Source organism: Nerophis ophidion, linkage group LG28, assembly GCF_033978795.1.
Source record: "Nerophis ophidion isolate RoL-2023_Sa linkage group LG28, RoL_Noph_v1.0, whole genome shotgun sequence".
NCBI classification, from domain to species: Eukaryota; Metazoa; Chordata; class Actinopteri; order Syngnathiformes; family Syngnathidae; genus Nerophis; species Nerophis ophidion.
Window position 1 is genome coordinate 16,760,316 of NC_084638.1, and position 18,101 is coordinate 16,778,416.

Consider the following 18,101-nt stretch of genomic DNA (forward strand, 5'->3'; position numbering starts at 1 on the left):
CGACTTCGGACTGCCGCTCCCCTACCGCCCCCTTCTTCCTCACCGCCCCCCCAGATCGTTCCACCGCCCCCAGGGGGGCGGTACTGCCCACTTTGGGAACCACTGTTTTAAATCCTCGTCGCCATTTGTGATATATTGAATGGGAGGCAATAAACAGGCAAGGTGATGAAGTTGCATTTTGTTTACTGTGACTTCAGAACAGACTCACTCACTTGCTGTCAAGTGTACAACAACAACGTAAAACGTTGGCCAACCAAAAAGCAACCCCAGTATGCTATGACCAACATTGACCAGGAGATGGCAACATACACACATAGACCAATCTATTACAACATTGTATTTGATACAGCGCTTTTCAGTGCACTCAAAGACGCTTTACAGGATAGACATTTTATTATTATTACCCCAAAGGGAATTAGTGGTAGAAAATGATGGATGTATGGATGGATTATTATGACAGTGTAATATAATGTATTACACATACATTGCAATAGTCTACTTTGTGCTGGTGCTAACTTTATTAGCAATAAATACAAATGATGTTGTTTTCAAGCACTTCTATTACCCTGATGACATCCACCCATCCATTGTCCCACCGCTTGTCCCTTTTTGGGGTTGCAGAGGGAGCCTATCTCAGCTGCATTCGGGCAGACATATCATGGATGTTGCGATCTGCTGCTCAGATCTACACGATTTATTTTTCTATTTTGTATATTTCTCCGACTCCTTATTTCCTGTTTGCTTTGTCACCATGGTCACTCATCAGTTCACCTGCTGCTCACGCCCCGCACACCTACTACAGATAATCACCGTCACTTTATAAGCCGTCCCCTTTTGTTTGTTCAGCCTGGGTTCATAATTTGCTTTCACGCAACAAGTTACGCCTGCACTCTACATCGTATGTATATTCTCGCTAGCTTTTCACGCTCAGCCATTTGTTTATTCCAGCTCTCATGCTGTATGTTTTGTTTTTCTCTTTAATGTGTCTATGTGCCAGTTTAGTTCTCATTTTTGTATATCCTAGCTTTTATGCTAGCGTCCTTTGTTTGTTTTATTCTAGTAGCTCTAGCACTTTTATTAAATAGCTCTTTTTGTTATTTAAATAAATCTGTTTATCTTACCTTTGCTGTGTTCAATTTCGACGCATCCTCGAGGGAATCGAACCCGGCATCACAATGCCGAACAGACGTAACCGTATGAACCCAGCAATAAAGAATTCCCTCGCGTCGAACCAGAGGAAGGAACCCTTCGACTTAGGGTTGTGGTTGGAGCTCATGGCTTGGGAGCAGGAAAGACTCGGCTGTGGGCCTGAAGTCTCCTCCGAAGCCGTTCGCGCTGCCCCGAAGAGGCGGGGGGTCCAGTGGAGTGGTCCCCCGCGCGGCGGTAATGTTCCAGCACCACTTATTCCTCCCCATGGACACAGCAAGTTTCACCCCGTCCAGGATTCACCCATCATTACCGGTAATCCTGCTTGTTTTTTTTCAAATCATTCCTTCAGCTGCCATGACACTTTTTCTGACACAAGCGATGACGACATTTGGGGAACGCCCACCGGTGACGCAACACCGGCCTCTGTTGATGACATTTTTTCAGAAGATTTTTATATTGTGGACAGTAATTCTCATTCCCAACCTTTTTCGAATACCAATAACATTTATGATAAAATACATAATTATCAGGATATTTTTTCTCATTATTCTAGTCAACCTCAGTCACCTAGTTTTTCTTCTACCCCACCGTTTAAACCTCTTTCACCGCCCAAGTATAGTGTTTTTTCGCCTTCTAATTGTGTACAAGTTAAAGGGGAGGAGTCTGCCCGCCTCCAAACCTCCCACCACCCTCCCTTATGGCCAGTCCCTGACCACAGGGAACGGGTCTGGGATTCCCGTCTGGAGGGGGGGCCTATGGCCTATAGCTGTGTTGCGGAGGTAGCGCAGATGCTACCTGTTCTTAAAACTGCTAAACAAAAACCTCCATGTAGGCCACCTTTACCTGTTTTTCGGCCCGCTAAACGCTTAGCTCCTCCTAGTAGACCTCCACCTGTGTTTCCCCCGGCCAAATCTCAACGGCCTTGTAGACCTCCTCCACCTGTTTTTCCCCCGGCCAAGTCTCAACGGCCTTGTAGACCTCCTCCACCTGTGTTTCCCCCGGTCAAATCCCAACGACCAAGTAGACCTCCTCCACTGGTGTTAGGACTCGCGAGGTCATTACCTCCAGCACGTCCTCCACCACCGGTGTTCTGCACTTTTCCCAGTCTGGTTCTCACACCAGCACATGACTCTAACCTGGTTTTCACGCCGGAATCCAATTTTCACCTGGTTTTCACACCAGAAATTTTTTGTAGCCTGGTTCTCACACCAGTTTTAGACTCTAGCCTGGTTCTCAAGCCAGCACCAAATCTGAGGCTGGTTCACATACCAGCACCAAGCTCTAGTCTGGTTCTCGCACCAGAAACTGACTTTAGCCTGGTTCTCAAGCCAGCACCAGTTCCTAAGCTGGAGTGCACTCCACCACCAGTTCCAAAGCTGGAGCGCACTCCAGCTCCAGAGCTGGAGCATACACCTGCGTCGACGACAGGGCTGGAGCCCACTCCAGGACCTCGACAAGTGGTATCTGTACCAGCTCCACGCCGCCAAGCACCGGCACCGCCGACGAAGGGGCTGGAGCCGACACCGACGATGAGGCTGGAGTCCACACCAGTCACGCCTACGACGACGTCGCCGTCTGCTTCTACGCCGACGACTCCTGCGGCTACCACGCCGCCTCCGACGCCTTCTTCGGCAGCAGCACCCGCATCATCCTCGCCAGCTGCACTCGGGCCTGCTTTGGCTGCAGTCCCCGCACCCTCGTCTGCTGCTTCCAAGCCTGCTGGGATTTCGGTGCTGAGGCGTCGTCGACCACGGGCGTGGCCTCTGCGAGGTCGTCCTCCTCGCCAGACACTCCCTCCTCCATGTCGGCCACGGATGTAGCCGTGCCCGGGTCGTCCGCCTCGCCGGGCACCTCATCCTACGAGGCGGCCACTAATGTGGCCTTTTCGAGGTCGCCCGCCAAAACTTTTTTGGCAGCGGCGTTCCACCCGCCGCCGCCACATGATGTGTCCTCGGTGGATTCGGGGACATGCGATCTGGCGACCCTCCACCGTGGCCTCCCTCCGCCCTCCCTTCGTTTGTGAACTTTATGGTTTTGGAGAGGGGGTTCAAGTTTTTGTTTGTGTGTTTTGAGACATCTGGTATCTGTCTTTTGTTGGGGGGGAATACTGTTGCGATCTGCTGCTCAGATCTACACGATTTATTTTTCTATTTTGTATATTTCTCCGACTCCTTATTTCCTGTTTGCTTTGTCACCATGGTCACTCATCAGTTCACCTGCTGCTCACGCCCTGCACACCTGCTACAGATAAACACCGTCACTTTATAAGCCGTCCTCTTTTGTTTATTCAGCCTGGGTTCATAATTTGCTTTCACGCAACAAGTTACGCCTGCACTCTACATCGTATGTATATTCTCGCTAGCTTTTCACGCTCAGCCATTTGTTTATTCCAGCTCTCATGCTGTATGTTTTGTTTTTCTCTTTAATGTGTCTATGTGCCAGTTTAGTTCTCACTTTTGTAAAAATCCTAGCTTTTATGCTAGCGTCCTTTGTTTGTTTTATTCTACTAGCTCTAGCATTTTTGTTATATAGCTCTTTTTGTTATTTAAATAAATCTGTTTATCTTACCTTTGCTGTGTTCAATTTCGACGCATCCTCGAGGGAATCGAACCCGGCATCACAAAGCCGAACAGACGTAACAATGGAAATTAAATCAACTGATGCATGTTATTACGAATACACTATTTGCACAATTGTAAGCAATTAATGCTCATTCAGTTAGACAAAAATAAATATTTAATTAAATAAATATTAAAAATGGCTTTAATATAGTGCACACAGATTGAACATGCATCAATATATTGTTTGTAATCAAAGCATGAGGTATCCAAATATTCTAAGATACACACACACACATATATATATATCTGTATGTATGTATGTATATATATATATATATATATATATATATATATATATATATATGTATATACACTATATTGCCAAAAGTATTTGGCCACCTGCTTTTACTCACATATGAACTTGAAGTGCCATCCCAAGGAATTGTCCAATATGTTTTAGTATCCTGGAGCATTCAAAGTTCCTTTCACTGGAACTAAGGGGCAAAGCCCAACTCCTGAAAAACCAAACCCACACCATAATTCCTTCCCCACCAAATTTCGCACTCGGCCCAATGCCATCGAAAATGTAGCGTTCTCCTGGCAACCTCCAAACCCAGACTGGCCCATCAGACTGCCAGATGGAAAAAGCGTAACTCATCAGTCCAGAGAAGGCGTCTCCACTGCTCTAGAGTCCAGTGGCTACGTGCTTTACACCACTGCATCCCACGCTTTGCATTGGACTTGGTGATGTATGGCTTGGATTCAGCTGAACGGCCATGGAAAGCCATTCCATGAAGCTCTCTGCCTACTGTACGTGGGTTAATTGGAAGGTCACATGAAGTTGGGAGCTCTGTAGCAACCGACTGTGCAGAAAGTCTTTGCACTATGTGCTTCAGCATCTGCTGACCCCTCTCTGTCCGTTTACGTGGCCTACCACTTGATGGCTGAGTTGTTCCCAAACTCTTCACTTTTCATGTAATAAAGTTGACTTTGGAATATTTAGGACCGAGGACATTTCACGACTGGATTTGTTGCACAGGTGGCATCCTATGACAGTTCCATGCTGGAAATCACTGAGAGCGGCCCATTTATTCACAAAATGTTTGTAGAAACTGTCTCCATGCCTAAGTGTTTGATATTATAAGTTATTAGAACACCTGATTCTCATCATTTGGATGGGTGGCCAAATTCTTTTGGCAATATAGTGGGTATATAAATTCTCACGCCAGTACATTTCTTAAGGTGTGAGTGAGGTTCAACCAACATACTATCGCACGGTCACACTCGCTGGCACTTGTTACACGTGCTTCGCTGCACTTCTGTTTGTTTTCTGTTGGGTTAAAAATGTTGCTTTTGTAGAAGGAAGAACAAGGAGAGGATATTGCGTGTAAAAGTTAAGCCAACTGGCCACAGCTCTGCAGTCCTGGTCACCGTTGACGTAAGGTGGGACTATTTTGAAGGTGCACGTCAAGGTCGGCTGGTAGGTTGGTAGTAGGAGGAGCGAGTTGGCGTCACTTGATGCTGCAGCACAATGAAACTTTTATTTGTGCAGACTGACTTCATGCAGTCATGACGGTATTAAAATCCCAGCAGGAGGTTTCTATAAGTTGTTACTTTTTATCAATAATTAATGTAAATGGAGAAAACAAGATCAATTACACAATTCATAATAATCAATAACTGATGATTATTCCATGTGTAGAAGAACATCACCACAAATTGGTGTCAGTCCACTTGGAAAATATTATATTTGATAGACAAAAAAATATTTGACAAATCTGAGCTGAAGTTTGTTTGTGTTGTCTTGCGGACGTCCAACAGATGAACGCTCGTCAAGAAGAACGTCCCCTTCAGCAGGAGGAGGATCCACAGCCCCCCCACCTTAAAGAAGAAAAGGAGGATCTTTGGGTTACTCAGGAGGAAGAGTTTGTTCCAGGGCAGGAGGAGGCGGATCTCAGCAAGTTTCCACTGTTGTTGTCTCTGTGAAGACGGAAGGGCATGAAGACAAACCACCTGAGTCCTCACAGCTTCATCACAGTCCAAGTAAGTACAACATCTAGATGTCATCCAATATGTATGCTAAGTAGTTAAAAACTGCTAGTACAACGCGGCTAACATTATAGGTAATGGTAATCCTCTATTGTGCCTTTAAAGCCCCTTTAAAATAGCCAACATTAATCCATTTACTTGTAGTGACCTGTATATTAGCCAAGTTTTAGCAGCATTGTAATTGTAAGAGCCAAATTCAAGGAACTACTTTTAGTGAAACGGCTTCTTGCTCGCAGAGAGGTAGACTAGCTACTGAGCTGCTGCTGCATCCACTCTGAGTTGGTAAAAGTTTGTTCTAGATTATAAATCATGCCTCACACTTGTATCGGCGAAGGTGGTGGCCATACACCGAGAAGTTGGTCAAATTAGTTTTAAACCCAAGGATGTCGCTAGGAAGACACGGCAAGATGCTCATTTAGCAATAAGCTGGACGAGCTGAAGCTGCAGATTGCCACAAATAAGATGTTTAGGGACAGCTGCATTCTGCTCATCACGGAGACGTGGCTTCACCCGCTCATCTCGGACATGGCTATCTAGCTAGCGGGCCGCACAACACATCGGCATGACAGAACCAAAGACTCCAGTAAGAGCAGAGGAGGGGGGCTATGCATCTACGTCAACAACAGCTGGTGCACCAACATCAAGACTGTTACCAGTCACTGTTCATCAGATTTGGAGTACGTTACTGTGAAATGCAGACTCATCTACCTTCCACGGGAGTTTAATGTTGTCATGGTAACGGCTGTTTGACATACTAGTACGGCACTCAGGGTGTTACTTGACTCCATTAGCAGTCAACAAATTGCGTACCCTGAGGCGGTGCACATCATTGCTGGGGACAAAAAAGGCTACCCTTTTTTTGATTTTAGCTCTGCGTTCAATACCATCCTCCACCACAGACTGGTGCCCAAACTGACGGGGCTGGGACGGTCTTCCTCCATCTGCCACTGGATCCTGGACTTCCTGACAAATCGCTCTCAGAGGGTGGAAGTAGGCTCCCACCTCTAAGCATCCATCAGCATCAGCACCGGCTCCCCACAGGGGCTGCGTGCTAAGCCCCCTACTCTACACTCTCCACACTCATGCCAGCAATACCAATATTAAATTTGCAGACGACACCACAGTAGGTGGACTCATTTCTGGGAGGGATGAGTCTGCCTACAGCAGGGGTCACCAACCTTTTTAAAAGCAAGAGCTACTTCTTGGGTACTGATTAATGCGAAGGGCTACCAGTTTGATACACACTTACATAAATTGCCAGAAATAGCCAATTTGTTCAATTTACCTTTAACTCTATGTTATTATTAATAATTAATGATATTTAATTAAATATTTCACAAATATTCTTTGTCGAAAAAACAGAAGCTGAAATTAAGAATTAAATTAAAATGTATTTATTATTCTTTACAATAAATAAATACATCTACTTGAACATTGATTTAAATTGTCAGGAAAGAAGAGGAAGGAATTTAAAAGGTAAAAAGGTACAAGTGTTTAAAAATCCTAAAATCATTTTTAAGGTTGTATTTTTTTCTCTAAAATTGTCTCTCTGAAAGTTATAAGAAGCAAAGTAAAAAAAATGTATGATTTTATTTAAACAAGTGAAGACAAAGTCTTTAAAATATTTTGTTGGATTTTCGAATTCTATTTGAGTTTTGTCTTAGAATTAAAAATGTCGAGCAAAGCGAGACCAGCTTACTAGTAAATAACTACAATTTAAAAAATAGAGGCAGCTCACTGGTAAGTGCTGCTATTTGAGCTATTTTTAGAACAGGCCAGCGGGTGACTCATCTGGTCCTTATGGGCGACCTGGTGCCCGCGGGCACCGCGTTGGTGACCCCTGGGCTACAGCAATGAAGTAGAGCGGCTGACTGGGTGGTGCAGGGAAAACAACCTGGTCCTTAACACCACCAAGACGAAGGAGCTGATCTTGGACTTCTGGAAGTAAAAAAATGATAAACATCCAACCACTGTACGTCAACGGGGACTATGTGGTAAGGGTTTCTAACTTCAGATTCCTGGGCATCCAGATCGAGGAAGACCTGTCGAGGAGTGCGAACGCCTCAGTGACCATCAAAAAGGCATAGAAGAGACTTTACTTTCTGAGCCTCCTCAAAAAGAACCATCTGTCACAAAAACTGCTTGTCTTTTAACCGCTGCTCAATAGAGAGTGTGCTGACATACTGCATGTGTGTATGTTATGAGCAGAGCGAAATGCACTTAAGAGGGTCATAAAAAGTGCCATGAAGATCACTGGCTGCTCTCTCCCCTCTCTAGATGAACTGTACAGTGCCATGTGCCTCAAAAAGGCCCATCATAAGTAGGGTTGTCCCGATCCGATATTTGGATCGGATCGACCGCCGATATTTGCCAAAAAATGTGTATCGGCAAGGCATGGGAAAATGCCGATCCAGATCCAGTTTTGAAAAAAGTGCCGGTCCGTGTTTTTCAACGAACCGATTTAAATAATACATTCCACTCTTCTGCGGCTCCCTAAGCTTCGTTCCGCATTTTCTAGCACACCTTCAACACATCCACAGGTCTGTGTCCTAACCGTTAAAACGGCAATGTAAATTAAAAGTTACGGTAAAAATGTCAGCTGTGTGGGACTATTTTACCCTACACAACGAAAAAGATGAACATTCTGTAGCGACAGCACTCTGCCAGCAACATTAACAGGCAACCAATGGTCGCTGCTAGAGAAAACTGCAACAATTCTTAAACCCTTCCAAGAGCTGACAGCCGAAGTTGGTGCGACATGCTTTCTAGACAGTGCGAGCGAAGAACACCGAGGGATTCAAACCATGAAGGCCACCTTACTCGATGCAATCCACGCACGTTTTGACCATGTGGAAACTGAACCCCTCTATGCCGTGGCAACAATGCTAGATCCACGCTACAAAGACAAGTAAGTGCTTTATAATTATTTGAGCATGTTATAAGCTTCAGTACTATATTGAAAATATTTTACGCTACAGCTGGCATTTATTTCTTTGTCAGTATTTCAGTAGCCTAATGTTTCATAGATATAAGGTGAAGGGAATGTATTATTATTATAATAGTATTATTTATTATTATTGTTATTATTCTTATTCTCCTTCAGTTATATGATGGGTGAGGAAATGAATGTCACTGTTGATCATTTCGGATCTATTTTGTGAGTTACTTGTTGTAATTGAACATTAATATGTGAAAACTGGCTGAATCAATATTAAATAATTGATATATCTTTATTACATTTTATCCAAATGTTAAGGTTCTTCACTAGTTCTACCAACCTGCATCAGGCAAAGGAGGCACTAAAGGTAGAGGTGATGAAAATGGAAAAAGAACTGAAGACTATCCCTACTGGAGAAGGTGTGGCTAAGGCTGAGACAGCAAGGCAAACACCAGGAATGGAGGCTGGAAGCTCAACCAGCAGCCTCGGCAGCTACTTTGACGAGATATTGGAGGAGAGCAGCCAAGTTCCTCAATGCTCCTTGTACAAGTGTTGAGAGTGAGAGGCTTTTTAGCGCAGGCTCACTCATCATTGATGAACACAAGAGGTGCTCGTCTTTGTTAGAAAGAATCTTCCCTTTATGCTCGGACTGCAGTCAGGGGGGGCAAACAATTGAAGGGAGTTTGTGGATAGTTTTTTGTTTTTTTTAAGTTTACACTTGTTCAAGAGCAAGTATTGATGCTGAGTTATAGACATTTCATCCCACTCAGGTTTGTGTGTTTTGCTTTATTTAATAATGTTTACAGCATTATTCGCACTTTATACTGTTCACTTTTTCACTGTTCAATGATGCCATTTCTGTTTGTCATGTATAATTATGTCTATTTTGTGTTTATCCTTGAATAAACAAGTCAGTTTCTTGTTACCGACCATGGTGTATTATTCAAACTCACCTAATTCAGCAGGCTAGTTGTTATCAAGCGTATTAAAACCATTTTCAACATGAATCTGACAACTAAGTAGGCTAAATAACTTTAAACTTTATTACATGCTCGGATAGGCCAGTATCGGCCAGTGTCGGTATCGGATCGGAAGTGTAAAAACAACATCGGTATCGGATCGGCAGTGCAAAAACCTGGGTCGGGATATCCCTAACGTGAAGCAAAAGGAAATAGACTTTCAACCCACAGCACTCGCAGTGAGAAAACTCGACCACAAGATGGCATCATAGCAGAGACAATACAGAATACAGATTTACACTGTAAACGACCTAATCTTTTCTTCATGTTTATACATCAGTAAATGACATTAAAATCACAAGGGGCGCTGGAGCCTATCCCAGCTGCACTCAGGTTAAAGGGAATTTATGGCTATATAGATTTTAGGCCATATTGCCCACCCCTTGTAAAAATCTGTCTTCTTTTCCTGTGAATAATGTTGTAAAAAGCAGCGTGTTTGTTTTCAGGCCATTTCATATACCGTATTTTTCAAACTATAAGTTTTTTGTAGTTTGGCCGGGGGTGAGACTTGGCAAAACCATAAAAAAAGAAAAATGTTTTTTGTTTTTGGCCGGGTCTCACCCCCGCTGGACTGTGGAGAAGACTGTGACTTATAGTCCGAAAAATACGGTAATAACTTATTATTTTAAGTACATGTAAACATACTGAATGCCTCTTGTGACTGAGCAAATCTGGACATTTCTCAAGCATGTTTGTCATTTTGTATCCTGCAGATGTCTGTGAAGAACACCTTCTGACTGAAAAACAGGAGTGTAGCTTCAGGATGGTGAAGGAGGATCCTTCTAAGAGGACGACCAGGTGCCACAGACCCTCTGGCGTCTCTTTTCCTCTTTGACAAAGACCCTTCCCTGTAAAAAGGAAGAGGAAGATTCACTGACCCTCCACATTAAAGAGGAAGCGATGGAACACAACATCAGTCAGGAGGGGAGATCATCTTGAAGGACTGGTGGAGTTCCCAGTGACTGGTGTCCCTGTGAAGAGTGAAGATGAAGAGGTCAAAGGTAAAAGTGAGGAGAAGAGAGAGGCGGAGCCTCCAAGCAGCAGCTCAACACAACACATGACAACAGAAGCTGATGGAGACCACTGTGGAGGATCACAAGCAGGCAAGCTCTTAGCTCCACTATCAGATAGTGAGGACACAACGTCACACTCTCCTGACACTGATGATGAAGACTCTAAAGATGATAAGACATGTCACACTGACAACACTCACTTCAAATGTTCTCACTGTAACAAATCCTTTCGTTCCCGTTCTTATCTGAAAGTACACATGAGAACACACTGGAGAAAAAATGTTTTCCTGCTCAGAATGTGGTAAATGTTTTACTAACAGTCAGAGTTTGAAAGTGCACATGAGAACACACACTGGAGAAAACCCATTTTCCTGCTCAGAATGTGGTAAATGTTTTACAATAAGTAAGAGTTTAAAAGTACACATGAGGATCCACACCGGATAAAAACATTTTTCCTGTTCATTTGGTGGTAAAGGTTTTACACAAAAAAATGTGTTGAACGAACACATTTCAGTACACACTGGTGAAAAGCCTTTTACCTGTTCAATATGTGGTAAAAGTTTTACACACAGTCAGACTTTGAAAAAACTCACAAGGTTACACACTGGTGAAAAACCTTTTATCTGTTCAATATGTGGCTCTTCTTTTCCAAGGAAGGAATCTTTGAAAGTGCACATGAGAACACACACTGGTGAATAACCGTTTTCCTGTTCAGTCTGTGGTAAAGGTTTTGCAGAAATTCAACATTTGAAAAGACACAGGGAAACGCACACTGGTGAAAAAAGACATTCCTGTTCAATCTGCAACAGAAGCTTTTGTGACCTATCAATCCTTAGAGCACACATGACAACAAACCCAGGAGAGAAAGAACGATCAAACCTTGTAGTACACATGAGAAGACACACAGGAGAGAAAGTGTTGAATTGCAGTGTGTGTGGTGAAAGATTCTCTTATAAGTACCAGTGTAAGAAACACAAGTGTGCTGGTGAGATCAGCAGCAGCAAATGAAACTGCAGGATTTGAAATAACCCTAATCCCTAACCTCAAATCATGATTTTGAGTCTTTATTGTTTGACTTCAGGCTTCACGGTGGAAGAGGGGTTAGTGCGTCTGCCTCACAATACAAAGTTCCTGCAGTCCTGGGTTCAAATCCAGGCTCGGGATCTTTCTGTGTGGAGTTTGCATGTCCTCCCCATGAATGCGTGTTTTCCCTCCGGGTACTCCGGCTTTCTCCCACCTCCAAAGACATGCACCTGGGGATAGGTTGATTGGCAACACTAAATTGGCCCTAGTGTGTGAATGTGAGCGCGAATGTTGTCTGTCTATCTGTGTTGGCCCTGCGATGAGATGGCGACTTGTCCAGGGTATACCCCGCCTTCCGCCAGATTGTAGCTGAGATAGGCGCCAGCGCCCCCCGCGACCCCAAAAGGGAATAAGCGGTAGGAAATGGATGGATGGATGGATGTTTGACTTCACATGTTTCCAAATATCCCTGCCAAGGAGGGGCAGCAAGGTGGACAAAAATATATGAGTAGAGTGACCATCTTCAGAAAATGTGCCGAATATCTTTACACACCTCGGTCTTCTCTCCAGCACCATTAGAACAAAAAGGGACGTTTTTGTCATGAAAAAGGAAGGTTTTTGTGGTTGGTGCACTAATTGTAAGTGTATATTGTGTTTTTTTATGTTGATTTAATAAAAAAAATTATATATATATAATTCAATAATAATAATATATATATTATATATAAAACGGAATATCTATATATATCTATATATATAGATATATATATATATATATATATATATATATATATATATATATATATATATATATATATATATAGATATATATGTAGCTGAGATAGGCGCCAGCGCCCCCCGCGACCCCGAAAGGGAAGAAAATGGATGGATATATATATATATATATATATATATATATATTTTTTTTTTTTTTTTAAACAAAAAATAATGAAAAATTCTTCTGCGGCCCGGTGGTTGGGGACCACTGCCTTATTGGGCTGCGAATCCTTCGGTGTCCCACAATTCGATTCAATATCGATTCTTGGGGTCACGATTCGATAATATATCGATTTTTTTCAAAACAATTCTGTATTCATTCAATACATAGCATTTCAGCAGGATCTACCCCAGTCTGCTGACATGCAAGCAGAGTAGTAGATTTTTTTAAAAAGCTTTTAGAATTGTAAAGGACACTGTTTTATTAACTGATTGCAATAATGTAAATTTGTTTTCACTATTAAACGATTCAAAAATATGACTTATTTTATCTTTGTGAAAACGTGTTGTCAAGCTTATGAGATGCGATGCAAGTGTAAGCCACTGTGACACTATTGTTCTTTTTATTTTTGTAAATGTCTAATGATAATGTCAATGAGGGATTTTTAATCACTGCTATGCTGAAAGTATAACTAATATTGATACAGTTGTTGATAATCATTTTTGTTTCACTACTTTTGGTTTGTTCTGTGTCGTGTTTGTGTCTCCTCTCGATTGCTCTGTTTATTGCAGTTCTGAGTGTTACTGGGTCAGGTTTGGTTTTGGAATTAGATTGCATTGTTATGGTATTGATGTGTAGTGGTTTGTTGGATTGATAAAAAAAAAATCGATTTTTACAAAGATGAGAATCGATTCTGAATCGCACAACGTATTTGATTGGATTCGTATTCGAATCAATTTTTTCCCACACCCCTAATGCCTTACCACCGTAGGCTTCTACAGAGAGGGTGTCATCAAGCTGCACCTCACCAGTCTCACAGAGGAGTTCAAGTGTGCAAAAAACTAGACTCCAGATGACACTGAATGAATCCAGAGACTTAGTAGAGAGCAACAATACACCGCCCTTGGCGACAGGGCGCAAATGGAGACCAGCCAAAGCGGTGGAGGCCGCAACAACAGACCTCAGACATGCTGACATTGTGGGCTATGTACAGCAAGGAAGAGGAGGCTTTGGGCTAACAGCTACCTGCCCAGCTTGGAATAAGGCCACAGCACCAGAACGGAGAAAGATGGTGATGGACCAAGTACGCCGCCAGGAGGAGGCTGCAAGCTGGGCCAAGGCAGTCTCTCTGGGCAAACAGGGTCAGTGGACGAGATGGGACAGTGAGGAGAGGAGGAAGATCAGCTGGCAAGAACATGAGGGCCAGGGAAGTGAGGCAGTTGAGCTTTGTCATCAAAGAGACATATGACATCCTTCCAACATCAGTTAATCTTCACTATAGTGGTTCGGCGCCCTTTGTTCCATGCCAGCCACTCTCAAGCACATTCTCACAGGGTGCAAAACCAGTCTCACCACTCACCAGGGGGAACAAGATAGCTCTTTTTTCAAAAATCATCATGGATCAAGAAGGCAATCCGAAGAAAGAAAAGAAATGCCTTGACCCTGATTCGGCCCTGGGTTGCTGCGGCCAAAACACAAAGTATTAACCACCATACGATCATGGCTGTGACAAACCAGGCTTATTTATAATGTGTTCTTCTTTGATGTCTAATGGTAAAATATCTATTAAAGTGACATTCTGTTTGAACAACATCATGGAAGATAATCTCATTCAGTGTGCTAATACTTAATGTTCGGGGACATTTTTGTCTCATTAAACAAATAAAGTAAATGGACGTCCTCATTCATCCAGGTCATTGTATTCTCAGGTCATGAAATGGATCGTAACTGGATTGTTCAGTTTGTCCTAGACGACGTTTCGCTCCTTATACAAGCAGGCTTCATGTTGGCACGGCTTGTCAACCTTGAGAGTGGCCTCAATTTTTTTCTGGAACTCTCCCTTCACTTCATAGATTCATACAGCTGTTGTGGTGGTGTTAAAGTGGACATTAGTATACCTGATAGAGGGCAAGGTCAGAGCAGTAATGGTTTTGGACAGACGTCCTCAGGATATCAGATAGTATTTTGAGTCTTTTTTGAATGAAATCACATACAAACATAATGGGTGATCCATCAAGCCAGATTTGAACCATTGACCTAAGCACTTCAGCACGAGCAACTACAGTCCTTCGCTCTACCAACTGAGCTATCAATGAGTCTGCTGTATATTTAACTCTGGCAATTCAATGTAAGAAAATTAAGATAACTTGTACGGATTTGCACACATTTGTAATTATTTGCAATAACGGAAGCATCAGCTGCTTCAGTACATTAGATGGACTAAAACATGGCAGTACATTTGTTCCCCTAAAAGTAAACATCTATCTTAAAACTAAGTTCCAAACTGATTTCCTTACTTTTTGACAGGATGATAACATTTCTTAATAAGATTTAGGAGTGACTCTAGACAACGTCTGCTTTGATCAAGTGTTCAAGTGATACTAAATCTGATTCTTGGATCAATATTATGATTCAATGATAATTTACTGATACGTTTTAAAGCTCAAACTTACAAAGGGGTCTGACAACATTGACTATGTCAGTTTTCACCTAATCTTTTATAAAGTCATCTTGAAAATCTATTTTTCAATTAAAATATACCAAAATGAGGCCATGCCATTGAAGAATGTTATGAGTATTGCATGCAATTGGCAGATTTTGGTTCTGGTACAGGAGCCAATTACTGCAAGACAGCTAAAGAATCAGTAACGGGAAAAGTTAGCTCGGCTCTTCCGTTTTAAAGGGCGAAGTCATCTAATATCGTTTTGTTCTAATAGCGCTGGAGAGAAGGCCAAGTAGTCTAAAAATGTCCGGCACATTCTCTGAAGATGGTCATTCGACATTCCACTCGGAGCCGCTAACCACAACGTCATCTGTTCACTTCCGTCATACAAACAGGAACTAAAGCCCCACAAACCACACTGCAGCAGTGCCCCCAAGTGGATGGAGGACACCACCACTCAACTCCAATGCTCCTTAGCTTGTACTGACTGGGCCATTTTTGATGGTAGTCTGAATCGCAGAGTCTCTGTCATTACAGACTACATCAAATTCCGCACCAGCTTCACAAAACCGACCAAAACAATAAATATCGATCCCAACTTCAAACCATGGATTACCCCACAATTAAAACAGAGCCTGAGAGAAAAACATAAATCCTTTAGGCAACAAGACTGGACCAGCTTCAAGGCAACAAATAGCAATTTAAAAAATGAGGTACATAGAGCAAAACTGAAGTACAAAAACAAACTGGAAACTGAATTCAGCAGCATGAACACCAAGCAGGCCTTTCAGTAGGTGAAAACCCTGACAAGATGCGGATCAAAAACATCATGCACTGTCAGTGACCCAGAAACCCTCTGTGGCAAAAAGTCGGCTCCCACCGTTTTGATCATTTGGACTTCTCACCAGAGTGCCAGGACCTGCTGAGAGCCCTCCCATCATCAGACCCCGAGTAACAGGCACCCTTCACAGAGGAGGAAGTATGGCAACAGCCGAGCCGCTGCATGCCAGGCAAGGCACCAGGGCCTTATGGCATTAGAGCCAGTGTGATCAGGGACTGCCATGGAGCTCTCCACTATCCTACACTTTCTCTTCTGTCAATGCTACCAGACTGCAACAATACCCATATTTTGGCACACTGCAACCATCATCCCAGTACTGAATAAATCCAGACCCACAGAACTCAACCATTACCGCCTCATAGCCCTCACATCCATAATTATGAAGTGCCTGGAGAAACTGCTGCTCTATATCATCTTTCCAGTTGTCACCCCACCCCTGGACCCCCTCCAATTTGCCTACAGGGCCTGCTGTGGCCTGCCTGCTGCATCTCCTCCTCCAGCATCTGGACTTTCCAGGCAACTTTGCCAGGATCCTCTTTGTGGACTTCAGCTCCGCCTTCAACTCCCTACAGAAGCATCTACTGATCCGGAAACTTCACCATCTCAACATCCCCCCTCAGCTGATCCACCTCACCCACAACTTCTTCACCAACCGACTGCAAGCAGTTGGTTAAACTATCATAACACAGCCAAACATTTCACAGAGTCATGCACAGCCAGTTATCTGGATATCAATGTCAATAAAACAGGAGAAATGTGTTTCAACCCCCCCTCACCTCAGCACCCCATCATCATGAACACACAAACAGTTAAAACAGTTGACACGTTTAAATACTTGGGCGTAACCTTGGACAGTAAACTCAACTTTGATCAACACACCTCGGACATTAAAAAAAAGAAGTCAACAAAGACTGTCAGCCACCGGTAAACTTAAAGGACTATACCTTGCATCTCACCTCCTGTTATTACTGTACCAAAGCATTGTTCACATCCTTCTGTACTGTTCCACATGTTTTTTCACTATGCTTTTTGTAACCAACCGAACCAAATCACACGCATTACAAACATAGCAGCTAAACTCTTCGGCCCACCCACACCCAACATCTCAGATCCAAACCAGAGGTCCATCATTCGACTGGTAAACGCAATATGACTCACCCACTACACCAATACATCATCCCACTACCATTAGGGTGTAGGTACAGAACTATCAAATTCCGGACGGCCCGCCTCAGGAAAAGCCTTATCCTTGCAGCTATATTCTCCCTAAACAGCAGGCCCAGCCGACCTGTCTGACAAGCCTGTAAATGTGTTGGTCATGTATGATGCCTTTGTTATTTTTGTTCGTGAGGTGTAATGTCTATTTAAATGTACGCCAGTGAAAATGAATTTCCCCAACGGGGACCAATAAATCTAAATCTTAATCTAAAATCTAATATGCTTTTGTCCACCTTGCTGCCTTTCCTTGGCAGGGTTATTTGAAAGTTTGTTCAGAGAAACAATAAAGAATCAAAATAATGTCTTGTGTCTTGAGGTTGCACAAAATAGGAACCATAACACCTGTATGAATCTGGGAAGTAAAAGGAAAGGTCCATAAGAAAGTTAAAGGCAATCACATGGCTGACAAGCCGTGCCAGCCGTTCTGAGGGATGATTGTAAATCCAGAGGCCCAGGCTGCAGGGAAACCAGTTTTGTATTGTGAGAGCCACAGAAGGCTTAACAGTAAAAACAACTGGTTAAGAAGAACACAGGGGTGGGCTGAAACTCCGGGTCGTACCAGGGTCTTTCAGAGATTTAGTCTGACACTCTCCCAACTGAGCTATTCCAGCCATTTAAATTCCTTTTGGGTTCGCTTTTTCAAATGTAACCAAAGTCTGCCCTATTTTTGACTTTTAAGGTCTGGAAGGAGGCCTTTCCATAGGGTCTCAGAGCCTAGTATTGGTCAGCAGAACTTGATTCCCGGAAGATCAAAAAGAATGACTTACGCTCCATGACTGAGCATATTAGGGTCCCTAAAATATTAAGCGCAATGCTTCTGAAGAATGTTTTACTACCAAGATATGGTTTCACATCTTATTCAACCACTTACCATAGGGAACAAGATACCTATTTTTCAAAAATAATCATA

At 43.1% G+C, this 18,101-nt stretch overlaps 1 protein-coding gene across 1 annotated transcript in view; it reads right to left on the bottom strand.

The window, feature by feature from the left end:
• The window catches only part of LOC133545340 (gastrula zinc finger protein XlCGF28.1-like), a 118,684-nt gene that overhangs the window by 18,886 nt on the left and 81,697 nt on the right, over nt 1-18,101 (bottom strand). The window lies entirely within an intron of this gene.